Source organism: Eschrichtius robustus, chromosome 11 (genome assembly GCF_028021215.1).
Source record: "Eschrichtius robustus isolate mEscRob2 chromosome 11, mEscRob2.pri, whole genome shotgun sequence".
NCBI classification, from domain to species: domain Eukaryota; kingdom Metazoa; phylum Chordata; class Mammalia; order Artiodactyla; family Eschrichtiidae; genus Eschrichtius; species Eschrichtius robustus.
Window position 1 is genome coordinate 8,762,102 of NC_090834.1, and position 15,688 is coordinate 8,777,789.

Sequence of the window (15,688 nt, forward strand, 5' to 3'; positions counted from 1 at the left end):
GGCCCCAGATGGCCCCTGCACTGGACTAGATGGGACAGCCACTGGCACACAGTAGGCACACAGTTCAGGTCTGTCTCTATGCCAGAATCTGGAAAACCACCTGAGGGCGCCATTCACACCCCAGCCGTGGCGCAGGCGTGACGGGCCATCCTGCCAGCTTTCAATCCCTTAAACAAGGTTGTCGTCACTCTGTGAGTGAGCACGAGAGGTGGTGTGTGTTTGTGTGTGTGCTCGACTCCAAACTAATAAGAAATAGAGTCTGTGCCAACCGATTTTCTCCCCAACACGTTACAGGCGAGGCACAGTGTAGGCGCTTTCACTTATGTTTATATACCGTGCGTAACACATCCTTGGCCACTAACTCGCTTTGCCCACAGCCCTGGCAGTAGGCACTGTCACCACCATTTACTGAGGAGGACAGTGGGGCCAGCTTTTAAGGTCCCGCGGTGAGCATACGGCTGAGTCACGGCTCAAACCCAAGGCTCTGGCTTGTTTGGCACCGGCCTGCCTCAGTCGTGCTCCTTGTCACACCGCAATCTCATCACCCATGACCTGCCCAGGCCACAGCCCTGTATCTTACACTGAGCTTGCTATGAGCTGGAGCACGGGGTGTGGAGTGGGAGGGAGATGGAGCAAGAAGGCAGCAAGCAATCCTGCAACTTTCCCCCAAACACGCATCTCCCTAGAGCAGGCAGCGAACTGGGCTAGAAAGACCACGGATCCAGGAGGACACCGAACCAGCTGTGTGACCTTGGGTAAATTCTCTTACCCCCTCTGAACCTCGCTTGCTTTCTCGGGTCTGTGGTGATGACCGGATAAAATAAAGAGTGAGAGCTGCTGGCACCCGGTGAAGGAGTGTCCATTCCTCTGTGGCCTTGTGCAGCTCCTCAGAAATCACAGGGCTCAGGAACAATCCTTTTCTTCCCTTGATCTATGTGCTAGCTGTGGCAGCCCATCTCCTCCCTGCCTGGAAAGGTCCAGTCCCACTGTGGTCAGGCAGCACCGCCAGTACCACGACTCTGTGCAGAAAGAAAGCCCTGCCAGCAGCTAATGACACTGCCCAGAGTACAGCCCGCGAATGCAGTTCTCTCTCCATCTCTCCCTTCCAAAGCCAATGGAAATGACTTTGAAAAGTATTCCAGGAGACCAGATGTCCAGCTTGGAAAGGGGTTCTCCCAGCAAACTGGGAGTCAGCAGGAGGTAGCACCCCGCCCCCATCTTGTTGCCACTAAGAGGCTGTCATGAACGGGGTGCCTTCCCAAGGAGAGCTGTGCCAGTGCAAGGAACAGTCACTTTCCCCGGGAACGGCCTCCAGAGAAGGCCGGGGAATCCTGTCGAGCTCTTTGGCTTTCCTCCAGATCATACTCACACGTGAGGGTCCCCAGGGGTCTGCCGCCCCACTGTGTGTCTAGCTTTCTCCTCCCAGAGCTGGGAGAGGCCTAGCAGGAGAGGGGCCGCGAGACGGGCTCCCATCGTGGCAGCAGAACAAGACCACCACTTCTACCCGGGCCACGGGAGAGCAGCAGACTTGAGCTCCCAAACCACTGGGCTCTCCTGCTTGATTTCTGTCCCCCTGGTCCTCCTGGAGACTGCAGGACTCAGAAAGGGCCCCCCTCAGCAGGAACTCCCCCAGCCCCTGCACCCAAACAAGGGAGGCCCAGCTGCCATTACATCTACGCTCCCCACCCCCTCACTCACTCAGAGTTAGGCAGGTCCTACCACTATGGGCCAAATGTCCCCTGGTGCCTCACCACCTTTTCCTGACCCAGGTGCCTGGTGGTCTGGAGCACACACTTCAGCACGTATAGCCCACAGAGTCACAGAATAGTAGATCCCGAAGGGGCCTTGAAGATAATCTCATCTAACCTCTTCCTTGTACAAAATGAGGATGCTAAGATCAAGAGAAGTTAAGAGATGTGTCAGAGGTCACACGGGAGAGGCCCCGAGTCCCCTACGGCACACAGCTGGGCATTCATTGAATAGTGGGCTCAGGCCCCGCTCGTTGACGGATGGAAGGACCGCCAGGGAGGGCTCGGGAGTGAGAACAAGCACCTGTCACCACGAGGCCCTGGGAGCACAGCCGGAGTCTCTCTGGGCTGCTTCTCTCTGCCTCTGACCTGGAATTGAACTCACAACCCACACAGAGCAGGGCCTCACCTGAGAAAGGGCGGGGACAGCCCTGGACTCCCGGCTTAGCACAGGCCTGGGAATAGAGCAGTACTCAGTGACAAGGGACCACGGAGTGAGGACTGTGAGAGGGACCTCTGGGGGGGGGGGGGCTCACTCCCCCTGCTCCATCACGGACCCCCTGCGCCACCCTGGACTCAGCCTACTCAGAGTCAGCAGGCCCTGCCAAAAATGGGCTCAGTGTTCCCTGGTGTCCGTCAGGATGGAGAGCCGGAGGACCACGGGTAAAGCCCCAGGACACTCTCTTCACCCCAGCTGTGGGCCGGCTTCCAGCCTGGGTAGCAGATGGAGGCAGGGAGATGGCCCTGCAGCTCTGCCACCACGCCCCACTGCCACTACCCCACCTCCCTGCCCGAAACCCACCTCCTCCTCTCTGTGCTGACCAGCCCAGCCCTCCCGTAACCAAAAGCTTTGTGGAGGTGAAAAAAATAGATCTTCTAGGTTTGGGTTTCCGTAACAGCCGGTAGGTCTCTGCAGAGTTTGCCAACCTGGACCTGCCGCTTCAGCCATTCTCTGAGCCCAGTTTCCTCCTACTCGTAAAGTGATACAACAACTGCTTCACGCTTCACCTACTTCACAACGTTGAGAGGCTCAAAAGAGAGAGCGCATGAGAATGTTCTTTATTAGGAAAGAAAACCAATATTCACCATGAGCACTTACAGATACTTTCTTCTAGAGTGTTCACAACGGTCCTGTGTGCTCCATAATATTACTATCCTAAGTAGGTAAGAAAATTGAGGCTCAGAGAGGTTCAGAGATGTGCCCAAGGACACACAGCTTAGTCGTAGTAGAACCAGGGTCAGAACCAAGAATGTGACTCCAAAGCCAGTGTTCCTTCTCCCAACACCACACCGTCTCAACAAAAGAAGCAAACGATGCTTTTTATGAAAAAGCCAGTGAGTCTTCAGACAAAATGCTGCGCTTGTGGAGCTGCCCCTACTGCTAGACTTGCCCATTTGCCCTGGGAAGGCCATCGGTCAAGTCAAGGCCAACTCCCCACTGTCTTGAGAGACCCTACAACACAAGGGCACCCGAGGGCCAAGCCCTCACAATCCATGCCTTGGCGGCTGTATGCCGTCATGATACTTGTCGGTTTTGTGGTTGGATGGTGGTTCCAACGATTGTCTGTTCGTGAACCAATCCAATTTGAGGAAACACAAAATCACGGAACTTTGGGCTGAAGGGGGCCTCTGAGAGCAAGTTCCAGCTCCTCCTCGGACGGCTGAAGAAACTGACATCCAGAGGTCAGTCACGTGTTGTAGGTCACACAGCAAGTCAGTGGCCAAGTCTGGAGCAGAATCCACTGTCCCTGATCCCCAGTCCGAATCCCTGTTCTCCACATACCAACCGCTCCGACATCGGTCAGCTTCGCAGCCCCCGAGAGGGCTGGGTGTGGGCCTACAGCCTCTGCTCTCTCGGCTTAGGAAGAGCAGGGATAGTAGGTGAGAGAGGGGTATCACAGTCAGGAATGAAATGAGTTGGTCGGCCTCCTGCACTAAATCGTAAGCCTAAGTTCTACGCATTGAAAGGTCACTGTGTGAAAGCAGCCCACCTCCAACAGGGAGGTCTGGGAGGCTCTCCTGAGGCAGCGGTGCCCCTTCTGGCCCCCTGGCCGTGGTCAGAGGAGGCTGAACTCTTCACGCTGCCCCCCAGCCATCGCCATGACAGCACCAGAGCACCTTGACCTGGACAGTCTCATGTTCGCCCCTCCCCCTCCAGCCCCGTTGAGAGCTCACCTCCACTCTGTCCCCATCACTCGGCAGCCTCCCATCCCACTTCTGCCTCCTTTGGTTAACGATTGATTTCTGCCTTCTTTTCTTTCCGCCTCAGTGCGTGTGCACAGCATCTCTCATGCGTTTGTGTGTAAGTTTGTCCTCGCCCAAATTGCACAGTCCCTGAGGACCGGGTCTGTGTCCCTGTCCGAAGTCTGTGTGCAGTGCGCAGCACACGGCTGTTTGTTCAACACTTGCTGATGTGCCAGTAACCTGTGGAAGGCCTAGGCCATGTCCTGGGGGAGGAGAAAGCCAGGGGAAAGGGGAGGCTGGATAATGCACCAACTGGAGAGGAAACCCGCTGAGCCTGCCCTGGGTGCCAGACACTGTGCTCGCACTTTCCAGACACTCTCTCCACAATCCTATGAGCTACGTGCTTTTATTTCCCACTTTACAGATGGGGAAACTGGATCAAAGATGTTAAGCAACTTGTCTAAATCCACACGATTAGTAACTAGTAGAAGAAGACTTTCAGTGCGGGTTTTATCTGATGCTAAGCCCACACTCTGCACTTGTCGCAGCGCGTGGGCTCCGTGAGGACAGGGACTTGGTGGTTACATGTGTTTGTTCCGTTTGCTTTTGCTGCTGTATCCTCAACGCCTAGGACTGTGCCAGGCACAGAGGAGACACTCTCTACATGTTTGCTGAACGAAGGAACAAAGGAATGAATGGATACCACGCTGCATCTCCCTAGCAGGACAGAGCAAGGGATCCTGATGCCAGGTTACTGGTTACTCTATTTCCAGGAATCTTGGACAACTGTTAGTTCCTCTCTCCACCCAGAAAAATAATCCAATAAACTAAGGATCCTCCGAAGGCCACGTGGTGGATGGCTGGGTTAACTAGGCATGGGATGGGGCTGGCGGGGGATTGTTGGGGGGGGGGAGGTAGAAGCATAAGCTGAACACAAAAGGCTGGACGATGTGAGGAATTTAAAAGGTTCTCAGTGCCCTGTGACCTGCTGATTCGGGGCCACTCTCTGGCCCCTTTGGGTCTGACCCTCCTCCCCCACCAGGCACCCCACTGCCTTGACTGAGCTGTACTGAAATTGGCCACATTCCTATTGAGCAGAGAAACTAACAGTTACACCACCGACTCCGGCCCCATCTGAACCCTCCAGAGTCTGCTCTGGGCCCTAGGGCTAGCCGCTTTTCTCCACATTCCAGCCAAAAATAATATAAGAACGAAGCTGTTTGGCGGAGACTTAATCTAATCTTCATTGCTTCAGTTTTAAAATATCCTGCCTGGTTTAGGGTTTCTTATTACACACAGGGATGTGTTTTTAGTGAGATAGGTCTTAGCAGAACCGTCCTTCTTGTAATTAGAAATCCAGGCAGGCAGGGCCTGCAGTGAGCCATCCAAGCCAAACAGCAGATCCCCCTCAAGACAACACGTTGGCAGCAAGCTCTTCCCGAGCTGCCCGAGGGCTTGGTTCTTCCTCACTCCTGGGGGATCGGGACCGAGGAAAAGCCGAGCTCTAGTAGAAGGACTGTGCCTTCCAACTCCCTCCACCCTCATCCTGTGTGTCCCAGCTCTCACCACTGATCAGACTGGAAATTAAGATGCTGCCCAAGACTGCTGGAGAAGGATATGCGGAGGAAAAAATTACCCCAAGAAGTCCCCCCCAACGATGAGGGAGAATTAAAGGCAAGCATTCCACTGGAGCCTGTCTCCAGTATCAGGGATAACTTTAAAAACTCAGGCGCTGGAACGGAAGGAGGCTCCAAGTGCGTATACACTTTTGTATAACTGCTCCAAGTGCGTATACACTTTTGTATAACTGCCGGGTGTAACTTCTCTGGCTTTCTGGCCCAGAATCTGCTTTGATCTGCCAGCAATGGAGACTGCTAAGTGAGGTTCAAGCTGCGGCTAGCTCCAGACCAACGCCCATCCCCACCCCCGGCCCTAGCCCGACCAGATGTCACACACCAGTCCAGGCTGTGGCCTCTTCTTCCCAGTGACATAAAGAGAAGAGGCCGCATTTCTGACCAGTCAGATTCTGTGTTCATCTGATGCATGAAAGCTAGTCCAGGTAGCACCGCTGGGAATAAACATGCTGGTTCCCCCAGCTCCAGCTTAATTGCCTCTCCTGGAAAAGTGCAGGTGCATTTTGGAATCACAGCAGGGACTTCAAATTCCAGGATATAAGAAAGGCAGGAGTTTAGCCCCTTCACCCAAGCCTAAGAACTCCTGAGAGTTGTGGGGAAAGGCTCTGGGGCCAGGCAGGGCAAGAAAACACAGTGAAGAAAATGACTTTGCCGCTCAGAAGCCTCCTCTCTCCCATTTCCTTTATTATTTAGAGTGCAGGATTCAGGCAGCAGTCACTCCTCAGAGCCTAATGAGGAATTCATGTGATACATTCCACTTTACAGATGAAGAAACCGAGATCAGGAAGCTAACTGACCCACTGTAGTCATGAAGCCAGAGAGTAACAGGGTATAAAACTGCCAGGTCCCCAAACTCCAGCCTAAACACTACCCAGCATGCTGACCTGCCCGCCTTGATTATCTCCTTCCTCCCTTTCCCACCAGGTATTAGATTTAATTAAATTAGCAGATCCCCATCACAACAAGCCTGGCCACGCAGCCTGGACGGAACCCAGCCAGTGCCACTCTTCCTTCTAAATTCTGCTTCTCAACATAATTCAATCTTCAATAAGTCACGGATCTCATGTGAAGTGTTTTATACAAAGCCTGTTGTGTTGGCTAGAATCAAGGCTAATGGTGGCTCATGATGATTTCACTTCCCATGTAACTTCCTCTGTGGCATCATTTTCACCCTCTCCATACTCTGATCTGCATTTTGTTTGATCCAGACACTTTGCTTCACATGCCAGCACCTCAGGCAATTGCATCACACATTTATATATATCTTACAGCATCGCTGTCCTGGTGCCACAGGAAAAAGGAAAACTTATAACAGCATTTCTCACCTTCCGCGAGCTAATTTAGAAAATGTGCTCCAAATTAAATAAATCGGGAACAAAAGTTTGAAATTGGAGATAGAATTTCGGGGCGGGGGCGCTAAATAAATAGCAAGGAAATCTTGCAACATGTTGGAGGCCTATAAATTTTATAGGTTGTTTCTTTAATAAAAACAAATTCAGTTGCTAACAACACAGTATTATTAAGCTGCTAACCTTTAAAAATCTAATTTGGCCTTCTCTGCTGCTGTTTCTGTTGCACACTGCATTCACCCAGGGTAAGGAAGTCAGATTGAGGGGTTTGGTTTGGTTTCTAAACCAGGCTAATAGAGAGCCCTTTAAAACCCAGCCTTTTTTGCTTTCTAGGCAAGCCTTGGTCCCTAATGAGTTACAGCCCCAGGTTGGAGATGGACATAGCAGAAAGAAATTTAACACACACTCTGGTGCACCCATAAACCTCAAGGCCAAGGGAGAGGAGGTATGTTTCCAGTTAGGCTAGAACTCCGTGAATTCAGGATTCTCCACTCACAAGACAGTAATTCTCCTTATTTCATCACTAACTTACTTCAAATGTGTTTATACAATTTATTGCTACTGAACTTCCAGGCAACTGGTGTAGAGTTAATGAAACCCAGCTTGGAGAAGCTTTGAGCTTTGAACAACTAACCACAGTTTAAATGGTTATGACATGCGGTCAAAGCCACAGCCCAGCCCCACTGCAGTTTCTGTGTTAGGACCTAGTTAAAAACCTTGTCATCTCACCTTTTGTGCCAAATCAATTGAAAAAGGAAAAAGCCTTCCATGTTTCTTCTCAAGGTTCCCAGCCTTTCTCCCTGACATTTTAACACATCTATCTCACTGAATGCAAGGCAAAGCCCCTCCCCCAGTCCTGAGTAAATATTTTAGTTGCAGTTTGAATGGGCAGCCAGTTGAAAGCCTAAAATCCAGTTTGAGTTTAATTGAACAGGGTCAGGCCTACATAAAGCAATGTAGAGAGGGGGTGTCAGGGGGAGGCACCAAGCAACATTTAAAATCAGACTCAGTGAAAAGTCCAAAAGGCAATACAGGAATGTACAGATGGCACTGGACTGGAAAAGAAGTGAACTCGTCTTTCCGAATGACTTGGACATTGATTTTTATTAATCCTCGTTGTCATACAGCCTCCTCCCCCAAGCTCTGTCCATGTGGGAACTCCAGGACGCTCCCTCTTTTTAAACAGGCCCATTTTGGAAGAGTAAAGGGGAGGTACTGGATTGCCAGCGCTGCACAATAAAAGCCCTTTTTGAAAGCAGCACTTTCATTAACTTAAAGCAATCTATAGACTTAAAAGCAGAGAGCAGTAAACTCCCAGAAAGGATCATAAAACAGCCAGTCTCAAGTTGGGTACACTTCAGTGCAATTTGCACAAGGCATTTTACTGTGAGCGGCGGCCGGGCCCATCTCCCTCCGGTAACCCCCTGCCCCTTATTCTGAGCAGCTTCTCTTTCTCTGGGCTTGCATGCCTTTAGCGCTCACAAAGGGGAGGCGGTGACCGGGGAGTCTCCGTGGGGTCACGGCTCCCTCCCGCCCTCAGGCTCTCGGCGGGAGAGAGTGCGCACGAATTCCAAGCCTGCAAAACAACAGCCTCGGAGCTCCGCCGCTGGGCGGTCGCCGCGCCCCGGGCCGCCGCGGCCACTCGTGGGTCGCGAGCCTTCGGCGTCCCGGAAGCGCCGTCTGGCTGCCCCAGAGAGGGGTGCGAGGGCTGCGGAGGGCTGGGAGGGTGGGTTCGCGACTGCAAAGGAGAAATTGCAAATCTTCCTCCCGTTCACCCCCCCTCCCCCGCCAACACACTCTGCTTCCCTAGCGGCCCGAGGGATAACCTCCCTCCCGAGTCGGGACTTCTCTCCCACCGCCGAGCTAGGCCGGAGCCAAGCGGGGTGCAGCTCGAGTGGAAGATCACGAGCCCAAAGACTGGAGACCCTCCCTACCTTCCCCCCGAGTTCCTGAAGCCTCGAGAAGGCCAGAATGGCAGGGCAGGCAGGAGGGCTAGGGACTAAGGCTTTGCGCAATATAGCTCGTGTTTGGACACCATCATTTTCTCAGATTTGGGGAGGAGGAGATAGTCTAAATTTGCCTAAAATGCTAAGCTTTCGGTTTCCACTAGGTGGAAAATATTTCAACACGCTGGAGGAGTCCCGGGACAAGTGGGGTAAAGAAAAGGGACTCCGAGTTCGCCCCTTTCCCAGGCGGAACGTCGCACCGGCGGCCCGGCTTGTGGGCTTCCGGGCCGGGCCTGGGAGAAGTGCAGACAGCGCCTGCGGGTCAACAGCTGGCGGCTCCGGTCAGGGCTCCAAAGCCCGCCCTGCCCTCGGCCGCAGCCCGGACTCCCAGGGCCCGGCCTGACGCCTCGCTGCTAGCGCCCCCCGCGCAGGCCGCGGCCCCTGCGGGCCACCGCATCCGCCCGGCCGCGCTGCGCTCGCACACCCGAAGTGGCTTCCGGAGCCCGCCGAGCCGCCAGGGTCGGGTCCTCGGATCCACCCCGAGCCCTGCGAGGCTACCCCGTCGCTTCGCCCAGAACATCCCTTCGATTTGTCCGCTTCCCGGAATCCTCCTAGGGCCGGGTCCTGCGCGCCTTAAGTCCTTTCCTCCAGATCCGCTTTTGGGGAGAAGCAGCAGGAATTCGGGACTCGCCTGCCATGGCTCCTATCAACTACTTTCATCGCCTACCTAAACGCTTTTCAACCCACTTAGCGTGGGGAGTCGCGCGCGCGACCCTCCCCAAATTCCAATAGCTTCAACCCACCCACCCCACCACCAAAGCCGTGAACCCCTGGCTAAATCCTAAAAACGCCACCAGTTCCTCCGATTCCAGCCTCAGATGTAACCCCGGGCCCCTAACTCCAGAACCACCCCCACCCCCGCTGCTCTGGCCGGGGTATAGATTCGATCCCTAAGCTACTGAGCGGCCCTTCGATCCCGCTTCTGAAAACAGCTCGGTTCTTAAAATCCCAAACTCTAGCCTGGCCCTGAAGCCCAGCCCTAACGCACAACCACCACCCACCCCCCGCCCCACTCCCAGTCCTAGCCGGGCTCTCCCCACCGCGCCGGAACCTCGGGCTCTCCGGCTGAGAGCCCCCGGAAAAGGCGGCACGCTTTGCTCGTTTCTTCCTCAGGGAGAGCCCCGCACGCCTAACCCGAAAGAAACGCAAACTTTGCGCGGCAGACTCGGGACCCTGCCCCATTCCCCTCGGCTCTCTGCTTTGGGGCGCTTTCCTTCCCCCCCCCCCCCCTTACGAACTCATGCCCCCGTTCTAGAGCCAGGAGAGCTCCCGATTGCCGAACCTCGCCGAGGGCCCCTGCGCCTCCCCACACCTCGCCAAAGACACCCAACAATCCGCGGAAAGCCAGTAACCCTACAAATTATTGCTCCTCCCGCGGGTAGGGTCCCTGAGCCCGGCCCCTGCGATCCCAGCTTGCCTGGCCCACAGCTTGTGCTCCGCTCTCCCCACGGATCCGCCTGCAAACCCCCACCCACCCTGGCTCCCCAGGCCTGGCGGGACGCGGCCGCGGCTCCCGGACTCCAGGCACCCGGCCCGAGTCTGGGGCTGCTCCCGCTTCCAGCCGCTCGAAGGCAGCTCCAAGCTGCTGGCGCAGAGTAGCTCCGGCCCAAAGGGCGCCCGAAGCCGGGAGAAAGAAAGCGAACCTGGAGCCGGCCCGCCGCTCCCAGCCTCGCCCGCGGAGCGCCCAGCCCCGAGCTGCCCGCACCGGGGCTCCGGCCCGCGCGCACGTCCCTACTCGGGTCCCCGGCGCTCCCAGCTCGCAGCTCCCCGCCCGCCCGCTACGGTGTCTTGGGCCCGCGGCGGTCCGAGTCGGCAGCCCCGCTCCTGGCACCCGCGGACAATGCGCGCCCGGCCACCGGCCCGAGCGGGGCGAGGCGGCGGCGGCGGCGGGGCTGCGCGCTGGCCGGGCCCGGGCGCGGGCGGGCCGCGCGGCTCCGGCCGCCTCCTTCCCCGGCCTCGCCACCACTCGCGCTGCTTCGCTCCGCGCTCTCCCGGCGCCTCCCCAGCTTCTCTGCACGCTCCCGCCGTCCCTCGCTGCTCTCTGCCTCCCTCCTCCCTGCTGCCTCCCTCTCTCTCCTCCCTGCTGCCTCCCTCTCTCCCTCTCTCCTCCTTGCCCTGTCGCAATGAATAATACTCTGGCTTGGGGACTGGAATAAAACACACGCGCTCTGAGGCAGCCGCCCGCAGCAGCAGCAGCAGCCGCCGCCGCCGCCGCCGCCGCCGCCGCCGCGCCGCCGCCGCCTGCAAAAGCGTCTCTGACATGGAAATGAATGACAGCTTACCTGATGCCAATCTTCATCAGACTGACACCGGCGTGACAACACAGCCTATACTTCCCAGCACTGCTCGGGACGTCAGCGGCACAGGGACCCGCCCCCAGGAGCCCCCCCCCCCTTCACACACCTCCCCTCTCCTCACTCCCCCTTTCTCCCCACCCCCTCAACCCTCTCCTCCCGGCCCCGGCCGCTTCCAAGTCGGAGCAGCCGCTGGAGTGTCTCCCTCTGCTGGAGGCTTTTCTAAGACGCCGGGCGCGGGCCTGCTCCAGCGGCCGGGGAGGCAGCAGAGCGCTGGAGAGACAGCGTCAGACTGCGAGGTTGCCTCGGACACAGGAACGCGGCGGACCCCCGAGGAGCTCGGGAACCCTGCCCCCGCCCCCCAGGCCAAGTCCTCCTCGGCAAACACCTGAGGCCGAGTTTCAAGACATTCTGGGCTCAGGGGCTGGAGATGAGGTGAAATTTTCTGTGGACCCCAAGAGAACTCCCCAGAAATTATGAAACTTAAAACTGGCAAGAAATCCTTCTCTCCACCACCACTCCTCCCCCACTCCCACCCCATTCCTGCCTGGCTGGCCTCATTTTTATGATTGCATTTGAATAATTCTCATTACCCTGGCCCCAGAAAAGTTGCTCAGGTGACACTCTGGTTAGTTATTCCTAATCTCAAGAGCCTTCTGCTCTGGGCTTCCTGGGGCGTTTGGTTCACCGAGGGGTGACTGCAACGGTGGGGCAGAGGGACAGATAAAAAGGTGCAGAGGCTTTGTCAGTAAATCACCTCTTTGCAAATGCCGGGCAGGCCTGTTTTAAGCCACTGCTATTTTTATTCTAAAAAGTCGCAAAGGTCTGGGGGTCGGGTGGTGTAATATAAAGAGGGAGGCCGGCTGGGGTGATTTCCGGGGGTGGGGGAAATTCACCTAAGTCCCTTCTAGGAGGAAGACCAACGCAAGCATCTGTGGTCAGACATGTGCCTTCTTTCATTCCACAAAGATTACGGTCCTACTAAGTGAGGAGTGCCAGGTGGGGACACCCAGCCACCTACAGATGCAGGCTTGCTTGCTTCCACAACTTAGCACATGGCCCTCTGCATAAATGGACAAGAGAACCCCTTCTTCCCCCATGAAATTTGCTTCTTGCTCCCTGTAGGGGAGCCATTTCAGCCACAGTCAGGCAGCGATTGATCCGCTGACCCCAGACCAGGCAGGGGGCCTAGACAAAGACACTGATGTAAGCAAGGAAAGCAGAAAGTGAAATCCAAGCAGACCAGGTTTTGGGTAAAGAATCTGACCCAAGAAGTTGAAGGCTGCCCCTTTGCTCTTTCCAGGCCTCTGGGTCATTCATTGTCTGCCTTCTCACAGGCAAGGATGAGAGCCATTAGCTGTGGCTCAGGGGAGACAGCTGAGACCTTTTTTGAATCACATCCCAGGTACAGCAAATACTGTTTGTCAAGATCCTCCCAGTACCTCCCCCACCCAGATTCAACCTCCAAAGTTGCCTGTGGAAGAAACTTCACTGGAGCCCCCATCGTAGACGGAGTTCAATCCTCTCACCTTCACACAGAACCTCCAAAGACTTCACTATGTGTATTCATGTCACCCCAGCCTCTGATCTGTGGTCAGAAACTCTGGCTGCTGACAGCATAATCGCTATTATATATTATACATTGTATAATAATATAATAATAATGAATGCACTTGCCCTTTTTATGTAGTACAGAAGCAGCCAGATTCTCCAACCCAGAGGCTGGAGGTCAGGCTGCCATAAACTCTCAGAGGGAAGCCCTCTTCAGATACAGGAGGGGGAGGGGAGATCCATTTGCCCCGGCCCAGGACGCCTGGAGAGAGGGTTTTCTCTCTTTCCCAGGGCTCCTAGTGAGTTGCTGTGGCTTGCAGAGTCAGAGGGGAGAATCAGGCTGAATGTAAATACTTAACCCCATCAGAGAGGTGTCAGTGAGCCGTAAATAGTACTGCAGGCAACAGCCATGCGTCACTGATTCACACTTGTCACACCCCTCATTTCCTGAAATCCAGTTCGGTGCCCATCTCTTTCTTGGTACAGGCGATCCATTGCCATGAGCTATTAATTTTTGGAGTCTTCTTATATACTGTGATTTCTACTAATACCCTATTGAGGCTTTAAAATGCACATTGTAATTTTAAATAAATATATGTGGTTTGACTATTTTTGTAATTTGCAAAAGCTTAAAAAAATGATTACCTCAGGCTTCCCTGGTGGCGCAGTGGTTAAGAATCCGCCAGCCAATGGAGGGGACACGAGTTCGAGCCCTGGTCAGGGAAGATCTCACATGCCACGGAGCAACTAAGCCCGTGCACCATAACAACTGAGCCTGCGCTCTAGATCCCGCAAGCCACAACTACTGAGCCCGCGTGCCATAACTATTGAATTCCACGCCTAGAGCCCGTGCTCTGCAACAAGAGAAGCCACCACAATGAGAAGCCCACGGACTGCAACGAAGACCCAATGCAGCCAGAAATAAATAAATAAATATTTTAAAAAATGATTATCTAAATGTAACTGTTGTTCTTATAATCATTCAAAGCAAATATTTCTCCTGCACCCCCTGGAAGCTCAGCTGTGTGCTAGAGCTAAGGATAAAGGGCAGAAGCAAAGAAGTTCAAGTACCAGCTCCTGTCCTCTAGGAGCTTCCATTCTTGTTGAAGAAGGCAAAGCACCAATACATAAAACATTAAATAATAATAATACAAGAATCCAACAGAAGACATGGCTAGTAAATAATTAATGAAAAAGTGAATCGGGGCTTCCCTGGTGGAGCCGTGGCTGAGAATCTGCCTGCCAATGCAGGGGACACCGGTTCGAGCCCTGGTCTGGGAGGATCCCACATGCCGCGGAGCAACTGGGCCCGTGAGCCACGACTACTGAGCCTGCGCGTCTGGAGCCTGTGCTCCGCAACAAGAGAGGCCGCGATAGTGAGAGGCCCGCGCACCGCGATGAAGAGTGGCCCCCGCTTGCCACAGCTAGAGAAAGCCCTCGCACAGAAACGAAGACCCAACACAGCCATAAACAAATAAATTAATTAATTAAAAAAAAAAAAAAGTGAATCGACAATATGTCAAATTCCATGAGTTCCATATCTAAATGTTGGCTTTGTCGGTGAGTAGAGAAGGGATAGAGTGGAAATTAAGTCTGTAGAATTCACTTCAGATATTCTCCCATCTCTCCCCCATCAACCTTCTGAGAATGAAGAAAAGGATGGAGAGGGGCACACATGTCATGTAAGTCACCAACCCGTCAACATTAGAACCAAACAGGAGTTCCTACCAATCCTAGCCATCTCTCTTACATGTTGGCATTCGTAAGGCGTGGTTCTGGGCCATGTTCTCACTCTATCTGCACTTGATTTGTCTTTAGTATAAGCAGTTAACAGCAGCCCAGGTTGTCCCCTCTGAGCCCTAGACATATATAATCAATGGCCTAACTGAATCCTGTCTGTATCACCCTATGAATACAAATTTAAGACTTGTCTGTATTAGTCTGCTTGGCCTGCCATAACAAAATACCACAAACTAGGTGGCCTAAACAACAGACATTTATTTTCTCACAGTTCTGGAGGCTCGAAGTCCAAGAGCAAGGTGCCAAGTAGGATTAGTTCCTGGTGAGACCTCTTTTCCTGGCTTGCAGATGGCACCTTCTTGCTGTGTCCTTACATGACCTTTTCCTTTGTGTGCACCAGAGAGAGACAATGATCTCTGGTGTCTCTTCCTCTTCGTATAAGGGCACCAATCCTATTGGATTAGGGGTCCACCCTTATGACCTCATTTAACTTTAATTACTTTAAAGCCTATCTTCAAATATGGTCACAGTGCAACTTCAACACGTGGGTTTAGGAGAGACACAATTCAGTCCATATCACTGTCCACATGCTTGTTTCCTTTATTCTCAACTTAATTATTTTTGATGAATCTTGATAGATTGTGAGTTCTTTGAGCATGGGGACAGTATCCTATTTCATCTTAGAATCCTTAGAACCTGGTACAGTGCTCAGTCCAGAAAACATATTAAAGAAATACTTGTTGAATTGAATGAATGGAATTTATCTCTCTATCATTGCCCCAGTCCAGTTGAGGGACTTATCACCCATCACCTGGAGTATTTTGACGATTTTCTAACTGGTCTAATGCCTCCAATATGCCCAATACTTCCTATACACTATCACCAGAATGTTCTTCCTAAAACAAAGGTTATCTCACACCTTGGCTTCCCCTCAAAATCCTCAGTCACTTTCCATTGCTTATAAGATTCAGCCTAAAATGTTTAGCGGGCCTTATAATAAAAAGGATGGCCTTCAATGCCGCATTCCTTAGCATGGCATTCACACTCCTCCTCCTCCTCGTCTGGCCCTGTCCACCTTTCAGGCTCATCTCCTGTATTCCTACCTACACCTCCCAACTCCACCTTCAGTGGTTCCAAGTGCTGCCCATGGACTTCCTGCATGACAATCCCCTGGGGAACCTC

The 15,688-nt window shown here is 53.7% G+C and overlaps 1 protein-coding gene across 2 annotated transcripts in view; it reads right to left on the minus strand.

The window, feature by feature from the left end:
• The window catches only part of PKNOX2 (PBX/knotted 1 homeobox 2), a 258,230-nt gene extending 246,959 nt beyond the window's left edge, over positions 1-11,271 (minus strand). For both annotated transcript variants that reach the window (XM_068555350.1, XM_068555349.1), the window contains exon 1: positions 11,204-11,271. The gene's annotated coding sequence lies outside the window, so the exon portion shown is untranslated. The remainder of the gene's footprint in view (positions 1-11,203) is intronic.
• Between the last annotated feature and the right edge of the window lie 4,417 nt (positions 11,272-15,688).